The 19,708-nt window shown below is 40.7% G+C and overlaps 1 protein-coding gene across 1 annotated transcript in view; it reads right to left on the bottom strand.

Annotated features, from left to right (window-relative positions):
- CA8 (carbonic anhydrase 8) overlaps nt 1-19,708 on the bottom strand; it is a 299,496-nt gene that overhangs the window by 59,529 nt on the left and 220,259 nt on the right. The window contains exon 11 of the mRNA XM_033843082.2: nt 17,200-17,382. The gene's annotated coding sequence lies outside the window, so the exon portion shown is untranslated. The remainder of the gene's footprint in view (nt 1-17,199; nt 17,383-19,708) is intronic.

Here is a 19,708-nt window from a genome sequence, read left to right on the forward strand (position 1 = left end):
GCCGCGATAGTGAGAGGCCAGCGCACCGCGATGAAGAGTGGCCCCCGCTTGCCACAACTGGAGAAAGCCCTCGCACAGAAACGAAGATGCAACACAGCAAAAATAAATAATTTAAAAAAAAAAGTAACCACTTTTCTAACTTCTGACATCATAAATTAATTTTAAAACACACACACACACATCAGACAAACAAAATTCTGTTTTGTAAAACTGAGGGACATTCTACAAAATACATGGCCAGTACGTCACAAAACTGTCAAGGTCATTAAAAAAAAGGAAGTCTGAAAACATGTCACAATCCAGAGGAGGCTAAGGAGACTTGGCAACTAATGTAGCGTGGTATCCTGAATGGAATCGTGGAGCAGAAAAAGGGCCTTGGGGAAAATTAATAAAAAATTAAGTATGGACTTTAGTTAATAATAATGCATCAGTATTGGTTCATCAGTTGTGACAAATGTACTACAGTAACTTGAAGTGTTAACAACAGGGGAAACTGGGTGAGGGGTATACAGGAACACTTTGTACAGTCTTTGTAACTTTTCTGTCAGTAGCACACTAATTGAAAATAAAAAGATTAGTTAACGTTGAAAAAACAATACCGTTAAAGGACAATGGGAGAAAATACTCGTACCATAGTAATAGACAAACGATTAGTACCCAGAATGTGGTCTGCAAATTGATTAGAAAAAGGACCAAAACATAGAAAAGTAAGGAAAGCACCAGAAGGTATTTCCCTAAAAACAAATAGCAAATACCCAATAAACATGAAATTATGCTAAGTGTAAGTAGTGATCAAGGAAACACAAATTAAAATGATCACTTTTTATCCATTATGTTGGGAAACATACATTGACTAAATCTAGGTTAAAATCAGAGAAACTTCATGGCTATGTACTGCTGGCAGAGCTGTGAATTATTACAGCCCCTTTGGAAAAAAATTTGACAGTTTATGTTAAAATTATAAATGCTTAGACCCTTAAACCCAGAAATTCCAAAAGTCATTATTTATCCTAGACACACAGTGACCAGAAAATGAGTACAAGGACATTTGCTGCTGCGATGTTTGTAGTGGTAGAACATTCTAAACTATGCTCACATTCGTAAATAGAGCAGTTGTTAAATAAGTTACACAATATGATAGGATACTACATATATGGTACATGATAGAGGCTAAAAAAATGAGGGAGACCAAGATTTTCTTGAGAGGGAAAAAAGCAAGCTACAGCGAAGTAAATTGATCATGACACTTGTAAAAATAAATAGGAAAAATGCTAACAAAACTATATGTTTTATGCGTGAACCCCAAAGTATATAAATACATAGAAAGTAATGTGGACGGTGCATACTAAACTGACGGTAGTGGGTACATCTTGGGAGTAGGGAGATGCAACCTGTGTTGAGGATGCTTGTCCAAGAGAACTCTAGCCAGTGCTGTGCTGCTGCAGATCGAGCAGTCACCTCTCCCACTGCAGTGTCTGCTGGTTTCTGAGGAGTAAATACATCCACCACGGATAACTTCATGGCTTAAAAAACTAATATTTTAACAACCATATCTTCCAAGCCTGTACAAGGCAGCTCCAACAAATGACTGACTCTAGCCCTACTCCTGTTTTTGACTTCCATAGTTAGAGATTATTTTTAAATAACAAATTAAAAATACTCTATCTGTATTGTTCGGGGACAATCCAGAATCAGAAAGGTCCTGAATTGCATTAAAAAAAACACCTTGAAACACCACCACATGCGCTTGACGTCATTTAAAATTTCTATGTCAGCAATAGCAGCTCTACAGTTTTGGGATGGCGTAGATACTCTCTCTGACGATAGTGAAAGTGAACTTGAGATAATTTTAAACAAATGGTTTATCTGCCTTGTCATCAATAGGGTTCATGATCCAGCTGAATGAATGGTGAGATAGTTAAAGACATCGTATTAGTTTTCTATTCCTGCTATGACAAATTAGCACAAATTTAGTGGCTTAATACAAGACAAACGTGTTATCTTACAGGTCTGTAATTCAAAAGTCTGAAATGGGTCTCACTGGGAAAAAATCAGGGTATCAGCAGGGCTGCACTCCTTTCTGGAGGCTCTAGGGGAGAATCCACTATCTTGCCCTTTCTTGCTTCTAGAAGCCACCCACCTTCCTTAGCTTGTAGCCCCCTTCATTCTCTTCAAAGCCAGCAAGAGGTTTTGAGTCCTTCACATATTGCATTCCGCTGACGTCCTCTCCTACCTCTTCTTCCCGCACTGAAAGATCGTGGGATTACATTGGGTCCACCTGGATAATTCAGGATGCTCTCCCCATCTCAAGCACAGATGATTAGCAACCGTAATTCCATCTGCCACCTTAATTCCCCTTTGCCATGTAACCTAACATATTCACTCATTCTGGGGTTTAGGACGTGGGCATGTTTGCGGGGGGGCATTACTCTGCCTACCACAGACTTAGGAAAAGAACTATCAGAAGAGAATGCCTCCAATGACCAGCAGGACCTACTACCTCTCGTTCCAGCCATCCTGTTAGTCCACAGACTCGCTGCTCCCTGCCAATTTGGGATGAAGGGTTACAGAGAAGATTGTGGGCAGATTGCTGACCATTTGTAATGAGTGTGTTAGATTTTCTGGGAACAATGAAGCTGGTCCGAACTGCATGACACAAGGTTTCCACCAGATGAGTAAGAGTGATATCACCAGGTGCCAAGGCTTTTCTTTCTGATGAATGCAATTATTGCAATAGAACAATACTCTCAGACTTCTCTCTGGAGCCGTTTGGTGCTGACGCTTTTTGGCTACTTCTCTTGATAATGCAGAAAAGTCAATGGAAGCAATGACGTTGCTCTGGCTCCCACGAATGTTGGATTGAGTTAGCGGGCACTTCTGTTCTCACCTATAGCACACAATTCAACAGCAGTGTTCCCTCGTTAGCTCCAAGATCAAGTTGGCAAAGAGAAAAGGGTGGTAAACATGCTAGGGAAGTAAATGGATCATGGATGAATTCTGCACCTATGCTATGGTGACTTAGACCAGGTTGGTCAGTGGAGTTCCTAAGCCAGTGAAGAGTTGAAGCCTGTATATCCCCTGCCTGCTAATCATTAACACAAGAGAGAGAAGGGATATTTTGTCCAGATGTAAGTACCAAAGGCATTATAATGATAGTAACAATGGACTCTACAAAGGCAAATTTAAACAACAAAAGTTTTAACAGCACTAAATGTGAAATCAATGTTGTATTTATGAAAGAACTCAGGGGAACAGGATGGAGTTGAAAGTTTCAAGATGCATTCAGTACCAGTATGATGAATGCACACTGGCTTGTATAGACGATAGATAGGATGCAGGGAGGTTGATCACGTAAGAAGAGAAAAGACTAATGTTATTCTTCCAAGGAGAGAAGTAATTTGCTTCTTTAAAAATACTATTTTGTATTTTCAGCTAATTGATACAGACACCATAATATAATCCAGGCCTTTCGATGAGTATTTCTTAATGTCGAATTTAGTACCATAATTGTTTGGTTAAAGCACTCAAAGTGTTTAAGGTTGTTATTTGTTAAATCTGTCATGAGGCTCAGATCACCAAACCCAGGAGTTGGGTCTCATATGGTGCTGAGGCTTAGATGCCCAACCTGGCATCTGGTCTCCTGACCCAGGGCTGCAGGTCCAGCTCCATCTCAAACATTCAGTGAACCTTAGTTCATTTAGTTAAAGAAGTCTAATGAAATATAATCTTAGTCTAAGGTGGTTTAGATCGCTACCTTGCTCATTTCTTCTCCCCTCCTTTTTGTACCGCTCAGAACTTTGGTCGAGACATCCTTGTTTTGAAATAACAAAAGTATTAAAATGATCTTAAGAGCAAACTTCACTGATGATGAAAAGGTATTTGAATTTTTGAGAAAGATAATGAAAAATGATATAGTTATCCTGCTTCACCACCCCCCATCACAAAAGGCTAAAAAAACACTGAAGTGAGAAATTACCATTCTATTCAACGAATAAGAAACTACAAATCAAAGAAAAACTAAATTACTTTCTTCCCAGCGTAGACCAAAATGCAGAGGTTTCTTATATGTGAATGAAGGAAAAATCCATTTCTGCATCTTGTCTCACTTTTGTTTCATTTTGTTTTGTTTCAATATGGAGTCTCCACGAGGAGTGGGTAATACGATGAAGAAAAGAGGTATGGGCAGAAAGGAAGGTAATAGATTCAAATAATGTTAGTTCCCTCATGTATACATAGTCTGCTCTTATATCTAAAGTCTGGGTATGATTTTGTCCCCTGTGGAAAAAGGAAAATATATCTGGTGGTCCAATTATAAATAGACCAATATTTTATTCTTGTGTTACAAAAGAAATAAATTTTAAGTAAACCAATATGTGTACTACCTATCTGAGTAATGTTGTATTTCTAATCCTAGAAACATTTGGAAAAATAGTGTAATGCAAAGGCTCATTTTCCCCAAAGGAAAAATGTTATAATCAGAGGGATAGCTGTAAGATACTTATGGTTAGAAGTAATAAAGCTGAAGAAAGAGTTAAAATAAAATAATAGTATGACAAGAAATGAGGGTGAGAAGGGAAAAGGAATTTTTATGACTCGCTGCAATTTGGTTTTATCTTTTTGTTGGAATGAATACTGATTTCAAGGAGACACAATTACTGGCAGCTCCTAGAAAAGAATGAATTCCATGCTTAATAATTAATAAACTTAAATTATATCAAGGTAACTTTTAAAGCTAATTTCTTTTATCTACCGCATTCTGTAATATCAGGCAGGTAGCTATTGGATATAGTCTCCAGGGGACCATATCACTGTGATCAAAATCTCATAGATTCTGTAAGAAGCCATCAATATAATCAGGACAAATTACAGTGTAATATTGGCACGGCTGTTCTTGTGCAAAAGTAATGTGACCATTATTTGCATCTCATATTTTAAGGTAGTAGGAACAAAAAGATATCATATATAGAAATTTATTTTTTTAAAAAACATGATTTTTGGGGGGGGGGGTACACGGGCCTCTCACTGTTGTGGCCTCTCCCGCTGCGGAGCACAGGCTCCGGGCGCGCAGGCTCAGCGGCCACGGCTCACGGGCCCAGCGGCTCCGCGGCATGTGGGATCTTCCCGGACCGGGGCACGAACCCGTGTCCCCTGCATCAGCAGGCGGACTCTCAACCACTGCGCCACCAGGGAAGCCCAAAAACATGATTTTTAAATTTAGGCAATATAAATACATTTATTAATCAATTAAAAGTCTAAAAGTCACGTGACTCAGAACGTTATATCTGGAATGATTTTTTTAATGTTCACAGTATACAACAAAAAGTTTAAAAGGGAAACAAGGACATCAATCAAATCAGTTCTAATGAAATAAGCAAAAATCAGGAATACAAATGCCTGGTCCAGAGTTAGCTATTAGATCAAGTTAGATTCCTCAAATTAAAGCATTTAATGACATGAATAGATAGATTAAGGTAGAGATACACATACATTTTTAACAACACAATGGAATCTCATTCATTTGAAGCTCACAAATTTTGTAGATAGATACCACAAAATTTTACAATTTATAGATACCCTAAAGATATTCAAAAGAAGTTTATATCATCTGGGACCTCAGATTATTCTTAAAATTTCAGGTATCCAAAAAGGTCAGAGATGACTGAACATCTAGAAAAAATAAGACCCTACGAATAAGAATCAGCAGAAATAACAGAAAACTGAAATAGACCCACAGGAACTCTAGAGAGTGGAATTACCAGACAACAGACTACAAAACAACTATATTGTTATAAGCCAAGTTTAAAATTATCAGCAGTAAAATGGAAACTATTACACAGTGACATAGACGATTTGGAGAAAAACCAAGTACAAAGTTCAAAACTAAAAAATACAGTAACTGAATGGAAGAGTTTATCAGATTACCCAGCTGAAGAGTTAATGAAACAGAAGACAGGTTAGAAGAAATTAGCTGAATGAAACCTGAAGTAACAAAAAGATTTAAAACATTTTTTTAAGTGTAGGAGATATAGCAGATATAGTAAGAAGGTCTACCACATTCCTAATTGGAGACCCAGACAGAAGAAACAAAAAGAATGAAGTAGAAGCAATATTTGAAGAGTGACTAAATATTCTCCAGAAATGATGAAGAAATGATAAATTTCCAGAAATGAAACAATCCACATATTTGTGAAACCTGATGAATACCAAAGAGGAAAATGAAGAAGAAAAACACACAGGTACTTGTCATAGTGAAACTGCAAAAAATCCAAAACAAATAAACAATTTTAAAAGAAACCAGTGAATAAAGGGTGGGTGTCTTTAAATGACACATACAAAGAAACGAAGAATTACGCTCAGCTTTTGTTGATCTGAAAACGTCTTTATTTTGCCTCCATTTTTGAAAAATATTTTGCTGGGTATAGAATTCTGGCAACGATTCTCAAGGGGAAGATGATCCCATCAGGGACACAACAGTGGTGTCACTAAAACGTCTACCTGCCATGTTGGGCTCCTTACACCATTGAACCAATAGCTTAGAAAGGTCTTAGTCTCCTGACTGGAGTAACTGTTCCCAATCACCAAAGGGAAATTGGATTGCTACTGTACAGAAGAGACAAGGAGGACTGCATACAGAGCCCAGGGCATCCTCAGGGATGCTTCTTGCCACTTCCATGCCCAATAGTAGAAGTAATTTAAAAACTACAACAACAAGCGGAATGATTGAGGACTCAGATCATTCAGGAAAGAATGTTTGGGTTGTTCCACCCAAAGAACCTAGAGCAGCTGAGATTGTGCCTAGCTCTGGTTTGGCAGTATCCTGCAGCACGTGTGGCCAGGAGCACATCATGGCTAGCAACTCCCCTTAGGACCCCCTCAGCTGGTTTCGTAGCACTATCTTCAGTGAAACACCTCCCCCCAAAACAGCTTTCCCCAGCACGCTAGAGTGTGGAATTTTAGCAAGTACCAGAGGGTATATTTACAGCAAGGTCCAGGCATGACACCATGGTGACTTCTCTGCCATCAGTGTGCCCTCGTCAATGGGCTCTGGATCTCAGCCCTGGAGGGTGTCATCCTTGAGAGCTCTTCCTCAGCCCTAGGGGTACTGACTGTGCATTATAGCTGCCATTCCTGTGTTCTTTAGCGTTCTCTTTACTACTTACTAGCCAGCCTCTTATTATTCCAACCCCCCTGCTACAGTTAATAAACCTTCATATTAAACTTCCCCTGTCCAAATGACTGTGTCGTTTTTCTCTTCTAACTGGAACTTGACACACTGTGGTTTTATTTTGGTTTTTTGTTTGTTTGTTTGTTTTTGTTTTCAGGGGTTGTGGATTTTCTTAGATCCTAAAATATTCTTTCTGTACCACCCATTCTTTCTCCTCTTATCTGGGACTCTAATTAAATACATTAGACTGCTTGATATTGTAGCATAGGTCACAGAGATTGTGTTCATTTTTTTCAGTCTTTTTCTCTCTCTCACTTTGCTTTAGATCGTTTCTGTTGCTTTGTCAAGTTCACTGATCTTCTACCGTGTCTAATCTGATGTTAATCTCATTCAGTCTATTTCTGTGTGTATATATATTGTATTCTTCACCCCTCAAATTTTCCTTTGGTTCTTTATCATGTCTATCATTTCTTTCCTGATCTTTTTCATGTTTTCTTTACATCCTTGAGCATATTTAAGATTTATAAATGTTGTCTTAAGATTCTTGTCTCCTAATTTCTTTACCTCTATCATTTTTGGTTTTCATACTGTTGATTTTCCCTTGGGTACTGGTCGTCATTACCTGCTTATTTGCAAGCAGAGTGATTTCTTTATCATTTACTGATGACTGTGAGTTTTATGTCATTGAGTGTTGGATTTTGTTGCTTTCTTTTCATGAGTATTTGGCTTCTCTGGCACTTTTACTTGCATATCATTTTGACCCCTTCAAGGCTTGGTGCTAAACTTTATCAGGGTAATCCCAGAGCAGACGACTCCAGGGCTAATTTAGCCCCAAGACGATGGTGTGACTCCTTGGAGAATTTTGCCGATACGCCACGTCATACCAGATTTCTTCGTGCAGACTGGGGAGCATGTAAACTCTCCTTAGTCCTGTGTGAGCTCTGGAAATCCTTTGGTGTACATACTGCTTTCTGGTGGCTCTTTTCTTGGCTTTGAAGATTCACGCACTGTACGTGCAGATCAGCATTTAGCCAAAGGCTCAGAAGGAAACCTCTGCAGGTCTCCAGAGCTCTCTCTCTCTCCCTGGTGCTCTGCCCATGAAATGCGACCGCTTCAGCCTCCCCAGACTAGAATTTCTGTCTCCTCGAGTCAGCAAGCTGCCGGCTCCGTGTGTGTCTTCTGCCCTATGCCACAGTCTGGAAACTGCCTCTAAGCAGTAAACTGGCCAACGGTAGGGCTCAGTCCATTGTTTTCCTTGTCTTGGGATCACAATCCAGGTTTCTAGGTTTTATGGGAGAAGAGCAGGTTCCAAAGTATTTAATTCTTCCCGGGCGGAAGTGGAAGTCCTGCAGTAGCTAATATTTTATACTTTCTTAATAATGAATAGTGCTAATGCAGCCTACATCTAAACCTAGTTAAACAGTATACACCAACAGGTATTTATTTCCAGGATTATCATAATAATCACAAATTAATTTTCCATCTAGCAAAGCATCTCTAAAAGAGATATTAGAAGTACCCGGTTATTTGTATGAATGTATACTTTGTAATGATGACATCTGAATTTCTTTTGAACTATCCTATAAGGCTTTTCATTCATTCACCCAACCATTGTTTTTCTAAGTAGCGCTAATTTTTACGTCTGAAACTTCCGTGAGCACATTTGCTACTTGTTGGAGGTCCAAAGGGAAAAAAGCCAGAAGGAAGGAAACATATTTGACAATGGTGAGATCTGAGGATTTCATATGTGTATAATATACTAGCTCCCTTTACTGACACGGTTAGAGGGACACTTCCCGCAGTCACAAAGCTAATGAGAGGCCACTGTGATTCTGACTGCAAGTTCAAACTCCTTCCAAACCATTACACTGTCTACACTGAGTGCCCCTGTTCACTGCAACGTTTGCAATGACACTGAGTGCTTACCCAGAAGTGAAGCATTAATTTTCTGAGACCACTGTTTCACTGTCTGAGCTATGATACCCATAATCATACAACGGGGAAGCACTGAACTCAGCTGCCATGCATTCAAATACCATCTCGCCACTGGTAAGATCTATGTGGACTTCACCCAAGCCTGTTTCCTCTTCACAAACCACATATAAACAGAGTAGTGAAATTTAAATATTCTTCATATGTAAAAACTACAATATCTTGTCTATTTGCATCTGAGAGTTTTTTGTTTTTGTTTTTTTGGTACGCGGGCCTCTCACTGTCATGGCATCTCCCATTGCGGAGCACAGGCTCCAGACGCGCAGGCTCAGCAGCCATGGCTCACGGGCCCAGCCGCTCCGCGGCATGTGGGATCCTCCTGGACCGGGGCACGAACCTCCTGGACACGAACCCGTGTCCCCTGCATCAGCAGGCGGACTCCATCTGAGAGTTTTTAATCCGATCAAATTCTAGGACAAAACCTGTTGGCACCTAAGGATTTCTTCCTCCTCCTTACCCTGTCACTTGACACTATTATCCCCTTTTGCTCCTTCAAATATTTGCTTAAGGACCTGGCTCCCATTATAAAATATTCTGTAATGACAGCTGGCATATAAAGGAATGGATATGCATTGTATTGGGTAGGCTGCCTGTTGCCCTCACATAGGGAGTACCAAGAAAATCTTATCTGCGATGATCTGGCTGGTCAAGGGTTCAAGATTAGCAATTTCTGTTTCAAATATGACAACACATTACTCGTCACTCCCTGAATCTGAGTCATTCATATCAGCCTGATAGCTGGCATTATAAAGAATAGGTCTTTCTCTGTGATTTTCTTCCAACAGATTTATTTGTGCTATTTCTGAAGCGAGTGTCACAGGAAAGCGATACGTATGTACATCCTCTGAGCAACTACACTGGGTAAAACATTAATAGGGTGGGAGGCTGGCTTATGAGTACATCTACGAGGAGAGGCAGGGCACATGTGGAAGGGTGGGGGTAATCAAGGGGAAAGATGGAGAAAGGAATTTTGAACACTTGGCAAAACAAAACACTACTACGGATGCTGAAAACTTGAAGAGAATTTTAGCATCACGACTCTACCACCAGAAGAATTCTAAGGTCTTAACACAGTATCATAGATTTTCCTACAGTACCAAATGTTTAAATGTTATATGTTAGGACAGTTCCCCCACTGATACAAAGATGGGCATTGATGACATCTTTGGATGGTAGCAATGACCACCGAATCGGGAACAAATAAACAAAATAAAGCCATAAAGTAGGATACTCTACATTGAGAGACAGTAAAAACAAAATGTTGGGTGAGAAAAAGCAAGATAAAAAAGATATTTATATAACAATAAATGAATGAATAAAAACATGCAAAAGCAACACTATGTAGTCAATATATATGCATTTAGATGAACTGGGAAGCTACTCACTAATTAATTATACTGATTGCCTCTGACAAATGGGTAGCGGGGTAGGACAAGTGATGGTGCTTAAAGGGGGTTTCTGCTTCGTGTTATGTTTTGCATTTTTGACAAACAGGCTGAGCTAATATGACAAATTTTCTTTATAGTTAATTCTTGGTGGTGAGAAAATACACTCTTAATTTTATTACCATTATTTTAACTTTCTCTAAATTTTAAACTTACAAATTTATTGTTAAAAATTGAAGAAAAGTAAAAAGATACTCAAAGTCTGAGAATTTAGCAATGATTTCGGTAGGTTGGCTTGGTGACGGAGAGAAGATACTGCGATCGTGAGTGGATGAGAGCTGAGGAAGTGTGACTTTATGTGATCTCTTTCTCAAGCTGTGGCCAGAGGGACTTCAGTGTGTTGTGTGCCCTGGAATCCACGGAGGTGAAGCTGGTGTACACCTAGATGTATACACAACAGAACTGGTATACTGAGACATGCACTGTGAACCCCTAAGGAGAACCTTGGTTGACAGGATAAAAAGCCATTAAAAAATGTATTTTGGTAGCATGGGATGAAAAACGCTTGTACAATTTGTATACTTCGGCAAGGCTCTTTGAAAGCAACTCCGAGAGAAAAAGCAACAGGCAACTGTGGGGAGAGGGGGCTAGTTTTAAAGTGTTAACCCACGGTGGGTTTGGACACAGAGATTAGAGAACCTTAGCTGGAGAGAAAAAAAGGGCGGGGAAGAAGGGGGATGAAGGATGGAACTGGAAGGAGGTCAAAATACAACAAAACAAACAGGGACAAATATTTTTTAAATATTGATAACTTTTGAGAGATCTCCTTTTGAAGTTAAAAATAATCCAATATGTCATATCTGATATTATTTATGCATTTATAATCCACTGATTGAAAAAACAAATAATTGCAAAAAGTCATTTTGAATTAGGTAACATTTCTAAATAAGGTTTATTTAGTTACTAATTCAAGATTATCTTTACATACTTGGAAAATAGGTCAGTGCAAATGCTAAGTGGCAGAGCCAGGGCTCACATTAACCCACTGGATTCCAAAGCTTGCACTCCTTTCACTGGACACCCCACATTGCTTCTTGCACACTGCAATTTGTTCACAAGGCTAGAATGACTAAAACACAGTGAAAGCCTAGCTCAACACAAGCCCCAATGTGAAAATTTAAATGCATTTAAAACAGTTGATGCCTTATACGGGTCAAGCGTTATTTTTCATTATTCTAAGCAAGATCCCTCCTCATTGTATGGAAGCTGAGCAAATACTCCTAGTACTTGTGATAAGGCAGTGGGGTGAGCACCGCCAAATGAGCAAACTTCAGAGCCGTCTTACTGCCTTTGCATCACTGGTGCCTCATTCATGGACCCTGAGACCATCTGCAAATCTGTCTTCCCATTTTGCCAATTTTCATGAAAAGAAAATCAGGGCAGATCTGGATCAGAAGTACACGTAAGTAACTGAAGAAAGGAAAGGAATCAAATAACCTGGGGCTTAACCTCCTCATGCCCCAATGAGAGCTGAGCGATAGAACTGGAATTCTTAGCCATATTTCCAGCACCCAAGTGCTGACCCGAATCCCATTTGGAGTACATTTCTGTGCACAGTCCTGCATCTATATTGAAAAGAAGCACCGCAGGAGCAGAAGCTGATTCACCTCATCCCTACCACTTTAGCTCCAGCACCCAGAACAGTGCCTGACACACAGAGGCACTCACAGATATTTGCTGAACGAATGGATACTAGCGGCTGTGGAGGTTTTATTCCTTTCCCGTTAGTCAAAACATAATTTGCTTGGAATAATGATACCTTAGGGCAGAAGACAAAGAATCACTGATTTGTGGAATCTAAAAAAATGATATGAATGAACTTATTGGCGAAATAGAATAGACTCACAGATATAGAAAACAAACTTACGGTTACCAAAGGGGATAGCCGGGGCACGGGGGAGGGATAAACTAGGAGATCGGGATTAATATATACACACTACTATATATAAAATAGATAATCAACAAGCTGTACAGCACAGAGAACTCTGCTCAATATTCTATAATAATCTATATGGGAAAAGAATCTGAAAAAGAATGGATATATGTATATGTATAGCTGAATCACTTTGCTGTACACCTGAAACTAACACAACATTGTAAATCAACTATATTTCCACCAAAAAAATTTTTTTAATAAAAGGTTACTGGGTCCTAACCTTCCAAGTCCTTCCCCGTGGTGAGTGCACCCTGCAGGTAATCTGTGTGTTTCCCTTTCACTCACATTATCTCATTCAGACATCACAACAAACCTTTTAGGAAAAAGATTATTCCAGTTTTACCAATGAAGAACTAAAATCAGGACGTGTCAGGACTCGAACTGGTCTAAACAAAATGCAACAAAAAAAGGTAAAAGGAAAAAAATATATTGAAAAATTTTCCTCTACACTTCCAGGTTCTTTTGGCTGATCTAATAATTATATTGAAATGAAACAGATTAACAGGAGAAAACTAAATGTAATTTCCTATGTATGGGAGGCTCACACAGACATGAAAGGGTCAAAGGCAGTCAGGCTATTGAGGCTTATCTGCCTTCCTGAGCTAAGGAGGAGGGGATGGGGGTCTGGAACTTCAAATGGGAGGGAGACAATTCACAGGACAGTGGAAAGAGCACATGTTTGGTAAACAAATGTCTGCTGAGCCAGGCAGAGACAATGGGACACACATGCCATATACACACAATGGGACACACGTGCCACATACACACCATGGGACACACGTGCCATATACACACCATGGGACACACGTGCCACATACACACCATGGGACACATGCCATATACACACAATGGGACACACGTGCCACATACACACCATGGGACACACGTGCCACATACACACCATGGGACACACGTGCCATATACACACCATGGGACACACGTGCCATATACACACCATGGGACACACACGCCATATACACACAGTGGGACGCAGGCCTGCTGGCCCCTCCCAGCTCACCACATCTCGCCCACACTCTTTGTAGTTATCTCTGGTGATAATTCTCTTAGACCAGGCCCTCTATCTAAATTCTTTTAGGCAGTTAAGGGGGAGGTAAAAGCTCTTTCTGAGTCTTTTGGGCCTTGATTGTCTTCAGCTCAGAATAATCCACGTGTCAGAGTGGCACACTGTGGGGAGGCTCATTTGGAACCCCTTTAATTCCATGCAACTGAAACGTCCAGAACTGCATCCAGGTGAGTTTAGATGCAGTGGCTCAAAACACATCATCAGAGCTCTCCTGTGCAGACTCTTTACAGCTCCGTAGGCCTCCTCCTCTGTGGGTTAAAATCCATTCACAGATAAGCACTTATCTGGAAACAAAGTTAACACCATCCTTATAACTTGTGATCCTGGAGAGCAGCTCACTCACTCCTCTGTCCAGGAAGCTCCAGAAAAATTCTCAGATTGGCTCAGTTCGGGCCACGGGTCCACCCCAAGTTAATCACGGTGGCCATTAGGGTTGAGTGTTTCAGACTGTCCCGTCTGAGTCACTTTACAGAGGAGGTAAGATCTTGGCAACCTTGTCAGGTAGAAAAGTGGTAGTTCCTGAAAGAAAACTGCTGAGCAGACAAGTTGCGATAGATTTCTACAAGCTCAGAAAAACTAAGTCCCGTACACAGAATTCCATAGCCCTACAAGGACAAGCAATGGAGTGCACAGCACGTAAGTATTTACTAAGAAAATGTGAGTCTGTGTTCTACGCACCAAACCCATGCCCTTTTCACTAAATGGGCCGCCTCTTATTTTTTGAGCAAAATACTGAACTACTCCGAAATTCTCAAAGTGGATAGGATTCGCCATGTGGATTGACACAGAAAACTGAAACATAAAATGGTAACTCCTAGAACAGTGCTACACGATACTGCTCTATTGCTGAATGCTTTTTACTCCTCTTGGTTGTGAGGATTTGCTAATTGATCTTGCTAATACTTTGAAAATGAGGCATATTCAGTGCCCTCAGCCCTCCAATACCAGAGGTAGTTTAGCTTAAGAAGAATGATAGTATAGGCTCCCTTAAGAGCTGAAAAACAGGACCATTATGCTGCCACTATTTTTATCGGTGTCTTTCATCTATTGTGTTTTATCTCCTCTCTTTTTCTCAGATTCCATCAATAAGAAGGCTTGATTTGAATTAATGGGGAAATGAGTAGCTGGTGTCTGTTAAATGTTTTTAAAAATCTGTTTGATCTTTTAAAAACCAAAATGATTTTTCTTTTCCCTTCAAAGTGAAAAAGAGAGTGAGAAACCTGAGAAGTATCAAACACGGAGGGAGACATTTGCATTTATGCTCCAACACTGAGGTATTTTTCTAGTGTCAACAAACGGAGAGCTTGATTTTAAATGTTGCCAGCTTCTGCCTAAGCTCTATTATTCCATTCTACTCCACGACAAAAAAAAAAAAAAAAAAAAAAAAAAGCAGTTACAGATACTCTTCCTTTATAATCTAGGATTCCTGGGGAAAGACTGAGGCATCCTTTCTGTCTTTGAGAGAAAATGTGTGACTTTCATTAATATTAACGAGAGGGCTTTGCACTGGAAGAACAGACTCCGTGTTTTAAATGCTTGAGCGATGATTCACACAAAGCTGGAAAAAGCCTTTTTGTCTTAGGCAGCTATGCCTACTGTTGCGGTACCAGGATTACGAATCACAGTAGGCTGTCCTTTTAAGACAGGTTATCTATCCATCCACAGTGATTTCAGGACGCTTGTGCAGAAAAAGATGTCATTGCAAGCAATGCCATGTGCCAGCCATGCTTCATCACCCCAGCACTATGGGAGAAGGCTTCCGGGCAACACACTTGTTACCAGTGGAGAAAGAAAGACTAAATTAATTGAAAAACTACTTAGAGCTGACAGCTCTCCTTTTCTCTGGTAGGTATCAAGTAAAGTAACTGTATTGCTTTTGTAGTTGCAAAGGCTGAAGAAAACCCACGGAAATATGTGGACACAACATACAAATCCTGGTATATTTTATCCTGTACTTACTACGTAAACAGAAGGACACTTTTTTTGTTACGTTCATGTCAGAATAAAGCAACTATGTTCCAATAAAAAATAAATAAATATATATAGAGAGAGGAAATAATAAGAAAATAGTATAACTTTATAAACCTTTAAGTAAAATAATTATGGAATAGATAGTAATGGTTTTCTAAAGATCCAATAAATCATATAAACTGGTCTTTCCAAGAAATGTTTGTGAGTTGATAGAGATACGAAGAGAAGAAGAAATGACTGAAATTAATTTTGAAGACAAATCCCCATCGAAAGGAGGAAGAGTACCAGCTTACACCACATGAAAAAGCACTCGTGTGGCATAAAGCAGACAGAATAAATCAGCTTCTAAAGGGATACCGATATTCAAAAGGAGGGCTGTTTGAAGACAAACAAAAAAGAGGTTAGAAGATGGTGACATTGACAAGGTGAAGAATGGGCCGGGCCAGAGCCCTGGGTGGGTTTACCAGTTCTCCCAGAGCTGCTCTGAGTCTACTGAGCTGGAATCCTGCTCAGCCTGGGGACCTGCCCAATCAACCAGCTGGTACCCCCAACTCTCTATGCACTGGCAGAGGACCATCCGGCTCCTCAACTTTGCCTTGTAGATGCCCAGCTCCAAAGTCCTTGTAGATCTGTCTTATGCCTCATGGACCTGGAGAAAATGGAGACTGGCAGGGGTCCAGGATGCTGAGAAAGAGCTGAAAGCCCTGGGTGTGTCAGAGCTGACCCAGGCATGCTCTTAGAGAACACGTAGAAAACAGAAACAAGGTCAGAAGCTGCTAGGACAACCACGTGTCCATTATTTTTTATCAAGAAGCACCCATCCTGAGTGTCTGACCCCCAACAACTGTGTTGTCAGCAAGTTGGAAAGAAAAACATGCTCTGCCTTTACGAGAATATTAAAAACCAAGAAGTTTCTAGTTGTTTTCCAGGTTACAGCTATTTTTACCATGAAATCATGGATTTAGCAATGACAGCTGAGAAAAGATGGTGGAAAATACACACATACACACATACACACACACACACACACACACACACACACACACAGAGGTATATTTTACATCTCCGAAAAGAAAATTTGTATGTAGTTGTTACTGATGTTTGCTTGTGTCTGGTAATAAGTTCAGACTCTTTTGTCTCACTGGGAAACCTGTCAGGCGACAAGGGTGTAGGGGAGAAAGATAAGCTGTGGGAACCTGTCAAAGTCCTTACCTTCAAGGTGCTTCAATGCTACCTGCAAGGATCAGACATGAGCACAGTAGTTTTTTTAGGGACAATTTACAAGCAAGACATTTAAAAAGAGAGAGAGCTAGTTTATACTTCTCGGAGCTGGGGAGTCATGTAAAAAACTTGCAAATGACTCTCCCCAAATAGTAAACTGAGGGGCAGCAGCTCACTCACATCTGGGCTCGTCTATTCGTTGGATGAAGAGGAGAAGAGCTTGTGATGTGGGAAAGGATGCAGCCTCAGACAGCAGCTCTCACGCCAGCAGGTAGAGCAGGTACCTGTCCTGCCTCATCTGCTTCTCCGTGTTGCTTCTTGGCCCCGATCCCCCCCACACCTGCCTACACCTCTGGGTGACAGGCTTGCCAACCCCCCGTTTTACCTCACGTGGAGCTAATCTCCAGAAGACATCAAGCTCGTGTTCAAAACTCTTCTGGGCCTCGTTGCTGCCTCTAGTTGAGGGACGTGGTTGTGCATCACTGATCCTCCAACCTTCCCGGGACCTATTCCAGTGCCCGCTACTCAAGTGCTCCGTAACTAACTTGCACGATGGACCCGTTATCTCCTAGAAATAAAGGTTTGATTTAATCACCTAGCTCTCCAAGTCCCCAGTCTGGTTCCTTCATCCTGCCTTTTATCATAACATCTCTCCACTCTCTTGTATATATTTTAATTCAGCTAAAATGCTTCACGCACCAACTCTGCCTAAGGCCTCCTGCTTCACTCTCCTCACACCTTTTCTCCTGCTAGTCTGCATACGTGGACCCCTTCTTCTCACCTGCTTCTCCAACTTTTAAGTCCTATGACACCTTCTCCATGAATACGCCCTGTTCGCCTCAGCATACTCTTTTTTTCTTTTTTGAACATATAATTTATGCCACTCATATGGCTTTTAGAAGATGCTCTGAATTATAATTAGGTGTGTTCTGGGCAAGGATTGAGTCTTCTTTGCACCAGCACAGTAACTGACACACAGGAAGAAATCAATAAGCACCTGCTGAATAAACAAATGACAGACTTGTATCGTGTCCCCCTCGCTGTCGAGGGAGAAATGTCAGACGTTAGCAACCACGTTTAATTTACAGCAATAGAAGAGGAAGAAAAGAAGCAAGTCAGAGGGAGGAGCTTAATTACTGCCCTTGACTTTGCCCAGTTTCCCACACCATCCACAGCCATCCTCCATGTACCCTTCCTACTGTCCAGCAGCCCCTGCATTTGTGGATGTGGATACCCACTCCCTAAAACAAAAAATCTGCATCAGGACAGGCACTGTATTACAGACAACTACAAACTAGATGACGAGCGTTAAGCAAAATCATCGTAATGGGCTTTTCTGACGCCAACAGCACATAAACCTCATTTTATTCTATTTTCTGCTTCAAAGTGAGCCAGGCCATCATCCCAGGAGGCATCTCAGTGAGTAACAACACTCGCCCCCCAACACGTAGAGACCCGTCAGTGGGCTGCTTTCTAGAAATCTGTACATCTCCAAAAACAGACAATGCGTCAATTAGATGCATCTCTGAAAGCACTTTGCTTCAGGAATAGTATTATAGTAATGGGTGTGGACATTTGTTAAATATTTCTGACGGACAGAAGTTGGAAGGCAATTAATAATATGTTGCTACATAAATTTCACTGGTCCTAAGTGGGCGTGAAAATAAATGGACTGTGTATATTGAAAAAACTTATCAATGGTCATACCATAAATCGAGGTTTTGTGATATAAATTTATAAAGGAACAAAATAAAGCAGTGATCCAATAGCGTGGGATTAATGAGGAATGTGGGGAATAGAATTAAAGGGCCTACTATTAACTCACACTTATACACGGATCACCTCCCGCAAACCGACATCCTGTCTAAGAAGGGACTTGTCCAATGTGTAAGGAATGAGAGTTTTAGTCCCAGGGGTCCTCAAGCCTCCTGGTCACTTAATTTCCGTAGTCAGTGTGCTGCTGAGAAAAGCCCTGCCCATTGCCTACCTTTGCGATTCAATAATTCAGTAATTGCTGACTTTTTTAGAGTCTCGACTAAAAGCCAGCGAAGACAAAACTATTACGATTTTAATGTACTAGAACTAGATCAAATTCCGCAGCTTATGATTCGTATGAATCAAATGACCATCTATTTCATCTGCTTCAGATTCTCTTGCTAGAGTGTTTTCAGGCAGAAACTTTGGAAAGTTCTGCTAGTGGCATCCATTTGGTTGGTGGTTAGGGGCAACTGAAAATCCACCTCTGTGCGGGTTTAAGAGGTCTTTGCACACAACCAGGATGAAGCGAAGTGTCCACGCATTGCAGTCGTTTGCTTTGGATGCTCTGTCATTATGACAAAGTTGGATTTATCAGTGGAGATGGGAAATTGAGGAGCTTACTTTCACTCACCCATCTGGCCCTCAGAGACGCCTCTTTGATGGGCGCAATAAACAGACCACAGGCAAGGTCCAAATGCCGGCTCTCCACGGGAGGCAGAAGCAATGAGTGTCGATAGTTAGTGAACACAGGAAGTCCTCCAGTCTCCAGCAATTCCACGTACCTTCACGGTGTTTTCAACTTTTTCTTATCTAAGTGGCTCTTGGAAACTAAATATTCTCTTTCTACTCAAGATAAGAAAAACTGGGAATTCTTAACCTAATCATAATCTAGCCCACACAAAACTGGGAGTTAACTGGTTAAAAAATAACGCCCCAGGAAACTCAGATTTCACATTAGTGCATAAGAAGTCTGGTGTGTTATGAGGGAATGTGGAAGATTATACCACTCAGATTCCAAGCAGAAAGTGACTTTTTCCAACCAGACTGGGGATAAGTGTGTTAGCAAACTGAGCTTGGGTCTGCTCACCCACCGCACAGCAACGCCAATCCACTGACACAAGGTCGCAGTGTGGGAA

The sequence above is a fragment of the Tursiops truncatus genome, chromosome 17 (assembly GCF_011762595.2).
Source record: "Tursiops truncatus isolate mTurTru1 chromosome 17, mTurTru1.mat.Y, whole genome shotgun sequence".
Classification (NCBI taxonomy): Eukaryota; Metazoa; Chordata; class Mammalia; order Artiodactyla; family Delphinidae; genus Tursiops; species Tursiops truncatus.